We start from the raw sequence: 9,502 nt of genomic DNA, 5'->3' as shown, positions 1-9,502 counted from the left end.
TAGTGCCGAATCTGGGTACTACATGGTTTGTTGCACTCCCTCTGGTGTGGGTGTGGACTTCGTTTACATTAAGGAAGTATTTAGACAGGTACATGGGTATCTTGGTAGTGTATCGAATCTTGTGGACCAGACCCATTGCAAGATGCTGTACTCTGTCGTCGACCCTAAGCCATCCCAGCCTGTCAAAGTGGGCAGGGGTGAGGTGGGTTCGGGGGGTGAGGCCAAGTAGGAGCCTGACCAGTTTTTTTTGGGAGGTCTGGAGCCTTGTTTTAAGGGCCTTTGAGGTGCTGTGGTACCAAGAGGTGGATGCTTAGTCAAAGAAACCTTGTACGAGGGCTCCTGTTAAGGTCTTCAAGGTGTTTTTGCTGACCAGTGAGGAGATCCTGTAAAGGAATCTTGTTCTTTGATTGACTTTTTTGATTACGTTGGTGGCCATTTTATCACCGGAAAGATTGGCCTCCAGGATGGAACCTAGGTAGGTAATTTGATCTTTTCGTGTGATAATATTGTCACCCACTCTAACCAAGAAGCCATCTGCCTTGCTGAGATTACTATTTGATCCGAAGAGAATGGATTCAGTGTTCTATTCTATTCTATTCTATTCTATTCTATTCTAGCCTGTTGTACTGTATGCATGCTGTCTGGTATTCAGACAGTCATGGTCTCCCCTCCCCCGCTTCCAGACAGACTCTTGGATTGGGGGAAGGGCTGATTTAGCAAGCAGTCAACCAAGGACCCTCCAGCGTAGCTGACAAGCATGTCTGTCTGCAGTGTGTGTGTGTGTGTGTGTGTGTGTGTGTGTGTGTGTGTGTGTGTGTGTGTGTGTGTGTGTGTGTGTGCACGCGCACATGCATGTGTGCACATCAGTTTATCTTTACACGGTATCTGTATATTTAAATATTTTAATAATAATAAACTGTATATAGATCAGATTGTCAATGTCAATCTGTATGTACTGTACATGTGTTAGTGTATTTTACTGTCGCTATTATAGGTAGCAAGACGTTTCAGTCTGCAGTCCTTTACATGTTATAATGGCTTAATTGGATGTGAACTTACAATGTAATAACAAAATAAATAGCAAGGCTTTTAGTGTACATGTCATAAATGTTTAATTGTACTGTAGGTGCTATATGCAGGATTTCATTATGCAGATTTTCGTAATTGGTTTTGGGATAGTGTAAACCGTTTTTAGTACCATGATTCTAGTTAAGAGATTTATTCAGTTTCTTTCTCTATGAATTTCATAAAAGTATAATTCAGGACCAAAATTGGCAAAATGGCAACGAATGAAAAGGAATTTTCAGTGCAGATACAACAGAACAATGTTAATGGACAGTGGAGGACTCTTGTCACAATAGAACCATTTTACAGGAGATATTTTGACAGGGAAATAAAAAAGCTGATGAATGAACATGAATAAATTGCTTAATTAGTGGTATTAACTATAACACAAAGACTACACGCATACAGTAATGCACGCTGTAGTAAATTTCTCTGACTGTCACCATTGTCAGGCATTTGAAAATGCTTGTATTAGCATTTTATTTTTCAGTGTCTTAACCTGCCGCTCATAAATATGTATCGATGATCATGTCCTCGGTATGCAGTATAATGTTAGAACTTTCAGCTTCATTGCCTGTGCGTATATCTAGCAGCTCAGTAGTGTAGTGTGTGTGTGTGTGTGTGTGTGTGTGTGTGTGTGTGTGTGTGTGTGTGTGTGTGTGTGTGTGTGTGTGTGTGTGTGTGTGTGTGTGTGTGTGTGTGTGTGCAGCTTGTTCAGTGTGCAGTCTCATGCATGGCTCAGCTGATTCCTCAGTGGGAGGTAAAGCCACTGGCCCAGAGCAGCTCTGAGCAGGCTGACTGCTGCTGGAGTCAGTGGGCCAGCAAAACCACAGTAGGGGTAGGAGGGGTCAGCTCTGATGCTTGGGGGAGGGGCACGGTGCACAGTCAAATTCCCAATGTTCATTTAACACTGAGAGGCAAGAACCAAGTGGACCTGTAAGTGTCCATGCATATTCTTGTGTCTGCTCTTAAAGGTATGTGGGGAACGCTCGCCCCAAAACACGTTCGTCCCCATTTGTTTTTGCAGACGGCTCGGCGGGCTCGCCCCCAGTGGAGGAACACCCCCCCAGTTTCGGCCAGAACACTCGCACCATACCACCGGGGGACAACTCACCCCACCTGGCGGGATCATAGACTGTAAAAAAATATGGACAAAGCGTTCCCCGGGTCTAACATGGACGTAAAATGAAGCCTGTTATTCCTGCACTGTAAGTCGCCATCTTTCTAGATCCGTTTGGGAGCTGGCGGCCAGCCAATGGCCAGCTGGGACTTCCCCCCTTCTTCTCCGTTGGTTTTTATTTTGACTCGAGTGGGAGGGGAATCCCGATCATAGACTGTAACGGTAGCCACGCCCCTCAGAACATGCGCGACTTTATGGTCCTTTTTTTAATAAATGGGACCATAATTTTCCAAAAAGAATATTATGACATTAGAAATGAGACTTTAAACTAGTGACTGGAAGCAGAAAGTATTCATGACCATGTTTATTAAGTTAATACAGTCTAGGTGAAGTTGGGCCCAAATACATGGACCTCTATGGGGCTATGGGTTTTTCTGGGTCCAATGACAACTCCACAACAGGCCATTATATGAACTTTCAGGAGTTTCAGGCATAGAAATACCTATAGGGTCTGAACATTCCGAGTTGCTGGATTTGTGAGTCTGACCGTTCCGAGGTCGCTGGTCTCGACTGGAGTGAGTGAACTTTGGTGACCATAAATAGACCTACCTGGTGGGTCTGACCGTTCCAAGGTCCCCGGGTTTGACCCGGGCCTGTGCTTTGGGGCGAGCATTCTCGTATTCCATCTATTCTATGACATCAAAATAATAATCCTCATCAGTGTTAATTGAACTCAAAATGAACATGGTCTATACTTGCCTTTTGTTATCCTTATTTGCCGTCTGTTATTGTAATCACAGTGAAATCCTCAGTGCTATAATAAACATGACAGGTAAAAAATGAGCCAAAATCCAGCCAAAAGAATAATTATGATATTTTATCACCAAAGCAAATATCCGATGTAACGTGAGCTTGTAGATCTGCTATATTTTTGGTGTGGGATCATCATAACAAAATAAGCTATAAGTGTTTCTCTGTTTGTGTATCTTGCTGTCAGACATTATAGGGTGGTGGGGCTGACTCTCTTTCCTGTACTTATAGGGGGAGGGTGAAGGGCACAAAAACACCATTATGTGCTTGTTGCATGCTTGTCTGTTCACAGCTAAATAATCAGTGGCATTTTAACTTTCAGGGTGCACAATTGGACACAGCCAAATAATGACTGACACTTTTACAATGTAGCTTTTCTGACAGCAAGGCATACAAATAGATTTGTCTCGTGCAACTTTCATTTTGAGCCCAAAAATGTCTGCCTGTCCGTACGCAGGTCTGCTAAAGTGTCTATTTATCTGCCTGTTTCCGCCTGCCAGCCTATTATGTCTGGCAAGTATTTCTATTCTATCCCTTCTTTTGTACTTCCTGTCTGTCTGTCTGTCTGTCTGTCTGTCTGTCTGTCTGTCTGTCTGTCTGTCTGTCTGTCTGTCTGTCTGTCTGTCTGTCTGTCTGTCTGTCTGTCTGTCTGTCTGTCTGTCTGTCTGTCTGTCTGTCTGTCTGTCTGTCTGTCTGTCTGTCTGCCTGCCTGCCTGCCTGCCTGCCTGCCTGCCTGCCTGCCTGCCTGCCTGCCTGCCTGCCTGCCTGCCTGCCTGCCTGCCTGCAGCCTGCCTGCCTGCCTGCCTGCCTGCCTGCCTGCCTGCCTGCCTGCCTGCCTGCCTGCCTGCCTGCTTGTCTGTCTGTCTGTCTGTCTGTCTGTCTGGCCACCTGCCACTCTGTCTCTGCCATGCATTTACCAATTGCAGTTCCTGCAGGAAGACAGATAGATCTGCCTGCTAAGAGCCTGCATGGTTGAACTCTGTGACAGGCATTGCCGTCATTGTGTTAGCCTATTAACAACTATATCATGACTAGCAATAGGAAAAGGATTGCGGGCTAAGGACACAATGACTGTGTGTCAGCTTAACTGAGTGAGGAATGTAGAGAGGCATGATAACTGCCTTGCCTGTCTGTGCCCCAAAATGACTCTCATCAGCACATCATTATGTGTCATGGATAGGACAGGAGATTAAGGGATGGACTCCGCTCGCTCAGTGTTATCAGCATAGTATTAGTATTACCTAGTCGTCTCTTCATTTGTAGTTTTGAAAAGCAGTTACTTTCAGCGAAGAAGAATAAATTAGGCTTAACTGAACTACACAATTATATGAGTAAAACCAATTATGGCTCATGTTTTCCAGTTAAATTATATAGGCTAGTATGAATTATGTTTGAGAATATTTTCTTTTCTCTGAACTTGAGAATATAATAAAGAAAAATCTAACAATTGCATAACTTGCAATTTGCATAACTTTTCCAAGGTATAAATGGAAAGGATTACATATATACAGAATTGATGTAAAATATATGGTAAACAAAGTCTACATGCTTTAAAAATGTCTATCAATTACAATGTGCAAGTCAAGGATAATAACCTTATGCTATTGTATTGTATTGTATTGTATCTTCCTTTGTTCCCCATGCTCCCCAGTCAGTCAGTCAGTCTATATATAAATTGGCTATACTGACAGCGGTATAATAAACTTTTGTTACTCGGCCTGTAACGAGATATCATGTCTAAAAAAAGTACTTGAATGAAACATTACTTCATGTATAATTAAGTGCTCCAGGTAACAGGAATAAGCAAACAGAACAAGAGTTCCCAAACTAACGGAAAAGCGCACAAGATGCTGGCCCGGAGGCAGACAAAGGCAAACTAAATAAATATATAAATAAATAAAACCATACACCGCGACAATCAACGCTGTACATCCTATGATGGCTATATCTTGGTTGGTTATATAGCAGAAGCAGAACAATTCCCCGTCTATATTATGTTGTGTGTATAGTTTTTTATTTGGAGAGGGCGGGACTCCCAGAGAGCGAAATGAACAAGGCGCGGCCAAGGAGCCCTATCTATCACACGTGTAGACAAAGGGGACTTAACAACACAAAGCTAAATATGCCCTCTAAAACTTTTCCACGACGTACGACGACACACGGCAGTCTCCGGTGTGCAATGGTGAGTTGTTTCCAGGTAATTTCTGTCTTCACTTGCATCTCTGCAATGATTTTCGGGATTCAATTCCCATAAAAAGTTGCTGATAGTTGGTGCGTCAGCGCTCAAACTTGAGCACAAAGCGGAGCGGGAGAGAGAGGAGCGGTCCCTTTTCCTTTGTCTGATGCGGGGCGCTTTGAGGAGACAACTTGGGGGATGCTTATAGGCACGCAGCTTCATAATACCTCAAAATATAATATCAGGAATTCACTCGAAATTACCCATAGCGGGAAAGAAACGAAATTTGTACTTGTCTCGTCTTTGTCTCTTGGGGATGTTGCGCCGCGTACAGACAAAGCAGCTGCTTGTCAGAAGTTGGATGGTGCTGTAAGTTGTCGGAGAGGGGAATTTACGCACGCAGGCATAAAGCCATTTAAGGGACAAATACTTGTTTAAAATACATATTTTCCATATGCAGGACAGTGAATTTGATGTTCATGCGTATCGAGTTGACAATATACTTTGTCAGACTTTAGACCCACGCAATCAGGTGTAAGGTCTAAGTCTAATTGACACAAAACAGTGACAAAGTGAAACTTGTCACTGAATAATTACAGTTTTGCGGGTAAAGTGTGTTGCGTATGTGATTGTATGGCACAGTTTTTGAACATCGGCACAGACTTAGATATCGTATGTGGCAATCAGAGCAACAGGTAAAAAGTCCTTGCAGCTTCTTTGTTAGCAGCCAGAGACTCCATCGATTCCCTTTGTTCTCACTCCATAGTCCATACATGGCAAACCAACAGAAAACAACCACGAATTGAAATGCATGTTTAAAAAATAGTTATGTATGGGACATAAATAAATTTCGAGTATATTGCTATTATTTTTTCTTCAAAAATGTTTTAATAAACTTATTTTGTTTGCATCTTTTCAATGCAGACAACTGTATCCCTACTCTAAAAGTAATTCTAATTTGAGGATTTGTGAAACAATTTATTTTGTATTTATAGACCTAAATATAAAATGAATTTGTTTATATCATTTTTCGTATTCCTTTAATTAAGGAGGGGCCAAACAACTTGTTTGAATTTGCTACATTCCATTGTACAGTGGCTTTGTCAAAAATCATAGGCGGGATAGGCCTATATGGTTCTTGCAAACTAGTAGCCAAACTTTAGGATAGAATATACAAAACAAAATACACTTATAACGCAGCTTTATAGGCACAGACACAGATTTGGAAAAAAATGAATTTATAATCTAATTGGCTGTATCCAAAATGCCATTATAATATGGACCAAATAATCCCTTTGAGGCTAAAAGGTCAAATATATTTTTAAATCTTAGTTTATTTACTTATATGCTAGTTATTTTATTCAGATATACTTGATATCAACTTCTTACAGCTTTAGAATGCCCTGCTGCTTCGAGGGTTTGAAGACAAAATTGGCCTACACCACAAAGTAGCCTATAATTATTCACAATAATGTATTATAAAGGGTTGAAACATCATTCCCACTGCAAAACGTTCATTAACATCTTCATGGTTTTCTATTGTGAATCCTCAGGTGCAGGGATTTGTCAGCATAAGCAGCAAAGCTTCTTCTCTTTGCAGGAAGAGGCAGAGGGAAATCAAGGAATTCACATCAAAAATGCACGTCACCTTTCCAATCGGATTTAGGACGAGGAGGACTGGAAGAGGATTAAACGAAATAACGAATACAGTTTTTCTTTCTTTTTTTCGTTTGACGAACAAGAAGACTGAACTCTTGAGGATATAACTGCAGTTTCCGACACACTTTTGGAATGGATAAATATAAAAACACTTTGGGATTATAAATATGTCGCGGCCTGTCTGTCCACCGTCATCACGTCCTCTCCAAAGTCGCCCGGATAGAAGCAAAATTATCCGGTCTGTCGACAACACAGGTAGGTGGTCTCACTGGTCTGTGCATGGTGCAGGTGGTACGACGGAGGGTATGCCTTCCTCTGTGCATTCTACCATGAGGTGATAGGGTGGCATTGCTGTCCTTAATTTGCGCACTTTGGTTTGCCCATAAATAATTCACCTTTGGACTGGTTCCTGTTGCAGGACGAGCACATACACTGATTTATTGGCAGGTTTGTGGAGCCGCGAGTTTTCAGGGATTGCTTTTATGCACTTGCACTTGACTTGACATAAAAGCGCTTGGTTAACATAATGCTGTCAGTGTGGAGCCTCGCGTTGTCTGTCAGCCCTCGTGCGCTCCCGCTGCGCACTGAGGCGATGCAACCAGCCCAGGTCTTTGAGTTTGATTAATGGGGGAAAAAAAGAAAATTTGGGAAATTAATCAGTTGCCTGCTGAATTGGATACACATTCAAGACAGGTGTCTTTGTTTGTCCTTTTATATTTGTTGTATAGGCTATCATGATGAGTACAAATTATTAAAGTAAGTTGTTATAGCGGCGCCAGAGGTGATAGAGGAAATGCTTTTAGATTACATTTAATTAAGCTATAATTCAGACCGCATTTCGATATGCAATATAGACGTAGACGTAGAGACGTAGAGTTGTCCAACTCCAGTTGTTGTGTGAGACTCAGGTCCTAAAAGAGGGTTTAAGTGGTTACATGCATTATTGTTGTCACTGCATGTCAACGCCACAGCGTGTAGAGACACTGGTAGGAAATACCCTATACACAAGTGTCCTTTTCAACTTTGTAACTTGGAGACGGCAGAGCCAGAGAGAGAGAGAGAGAGAGAGAGAGAGAGAGAGAGAGAGAGAGAGAGAGAGAGAGAGAGCAATTACCTCACCTCGCAGCCCTTATCAATGATGTCATTGATGGCCAATGAGAATTCGCAGGGATGTTTGTCGGCATCCAAGCACCGCCCCCAGACCCCTAGCCACGCGCATGCAAGCGCACATGGTCTACTACTACAATACTAAGAGAGAGCATCACATTTTCAACATGGCTTTCTGCAGCAGCAGCTTGAGGCTCATCTTATGTGCGTGTTGACAATTCATCTTTAGCAGTTTAGCACTATATGTTATGTCAGCATACAAGCTACAGAAATGATTAATAACCTAGAAGGAAGCAATTTGAAGAGCATGGGGATATGACATTTGTTTTCTTACCGAAATCCACAGACTTAAAATTCTGCGTTTTAAGTTTTGATGTTTTTTTTTTATAACTTTGTTTATTGGTTTTTTTCACAGAAGCATTATTGAGATTGAGAAAAGAATAATTAACATTAACAGCTTCTCTTAAATAAACCCCACAAGTATGACATAAAAGAGTAAGCACATTGAATTTTCACCCCAAAGAAAAAGGACAACAGAAAACAAGACAAACAAACCTTAAATACATGATCAGTAAAAGTTGAAAAATAAAAGGCAGACAAAAACAGACAAAACAACAGTACACAACATCCTATATAAAAATAAAAAGAAACATAGGTACATGATACATCCATAATCCAATACAGTACAATCCATACAATCCAATCACAGTATATTAAGCTACTTTTAAAACAAAAGTCCAGCAGACCTCACTCATCCCCAAGCAGAGATGGATTCAAATCCTGAATGAATTGAAAGAATGGACCCCATATCCTCCCAAACCTATCGGAAGAACCATTCAAGGAGTGTCTAATCTTCTCCAGTTTTACACAGTACAAGGTGTCCCTAACCCAATGAGTGTGAGAAGGGGAAGTGGGCGATTTCCAGTTGGTCAGAATTAGTCTCCTCGCTAACAAAGTGACAAAGGCCAAAACATCCCTCTCTGGTTTGGAGAGCGACGGTATTGAGGGAAAAACACCAAACAGGGCCCCCAAAGGTGTGGGCTCCACTCTTTGCCCGACTATCCTTGATAAGGAATTGAAGATATCGGTCCAATATTTGTGCAGAGAAGGGCAGAGCCAGAACGTATGAATGAGGTCTGCGGGAGCCTGCCGACATCTATCACACTCAGGAGACACATCGTTATATATTCTAGACAAGTTTTGATGTTTTGAATTGACTTTTGTCTTCTTACTGAATTTGAAAGTTGTCAGACTGAATTTGGCTTTATGGTTAGTCAGCTCAGCTGCATGGAACATGGTGGAATATGCCTACTTTCTGGGAAAGCATCTGTGCTATTCTAAAATAGCAGATATAGGTCCTACAGCGTGTTCACGTTGTGCCATGCTGCAAGCTTGTATATCTGCACCGAAGTCTGACGTCAATATAGGTAGAGGGCGCACATCCACAGGTTCGTGTACTTTTTAATTGCATTATAATCCCCATAGGGGGATTTTAGATCTCTTCATATAAGAACTGCGTTTGAAAAATAAAACGATCACCCCGGCCTTTTCACTCATATGGATAT

At 41.8% G+C, this 9,502-nt stretch overlaps 1 long non-coding RNA gene across 1 annotated transcript in view; it reads left to right on the top strand.

The window, feature by feature from the left end:
- Window positions 1–6,735: 6,735 nt before the first annotated feature.
- Window positions 6,736–9,502, top strand: part of LOC310855885 — a 141,233-nt gene continuing 138,466 nt past the window's right edge. The window contains exon 1 of the long non-coding RNA XR_014569036.1: window positions 6,736–7,085. This is a non-coding gene — a long non-coding RNA (uncharacterized lncRNA). The remainder of the gene's footprint in view (window positions 7,086–9,502) is intronic.

Source organism: Protomyctophum parallelum, assembly GCF_964188405.1.
Source record: "Protomyctophum parallelum genome assembly, chromosome: 3".
NCBI lineage: Eukaryota > Metazoa > Chordata > Actinopteri > Myctophiformes > Myctophidae > Protomyctophum > Protomyctophum parallelum.
Note: the sequence above shows the minus strand (reverse complement) of the source record. Positions and strands in the feature narration are given on the sequence as shown.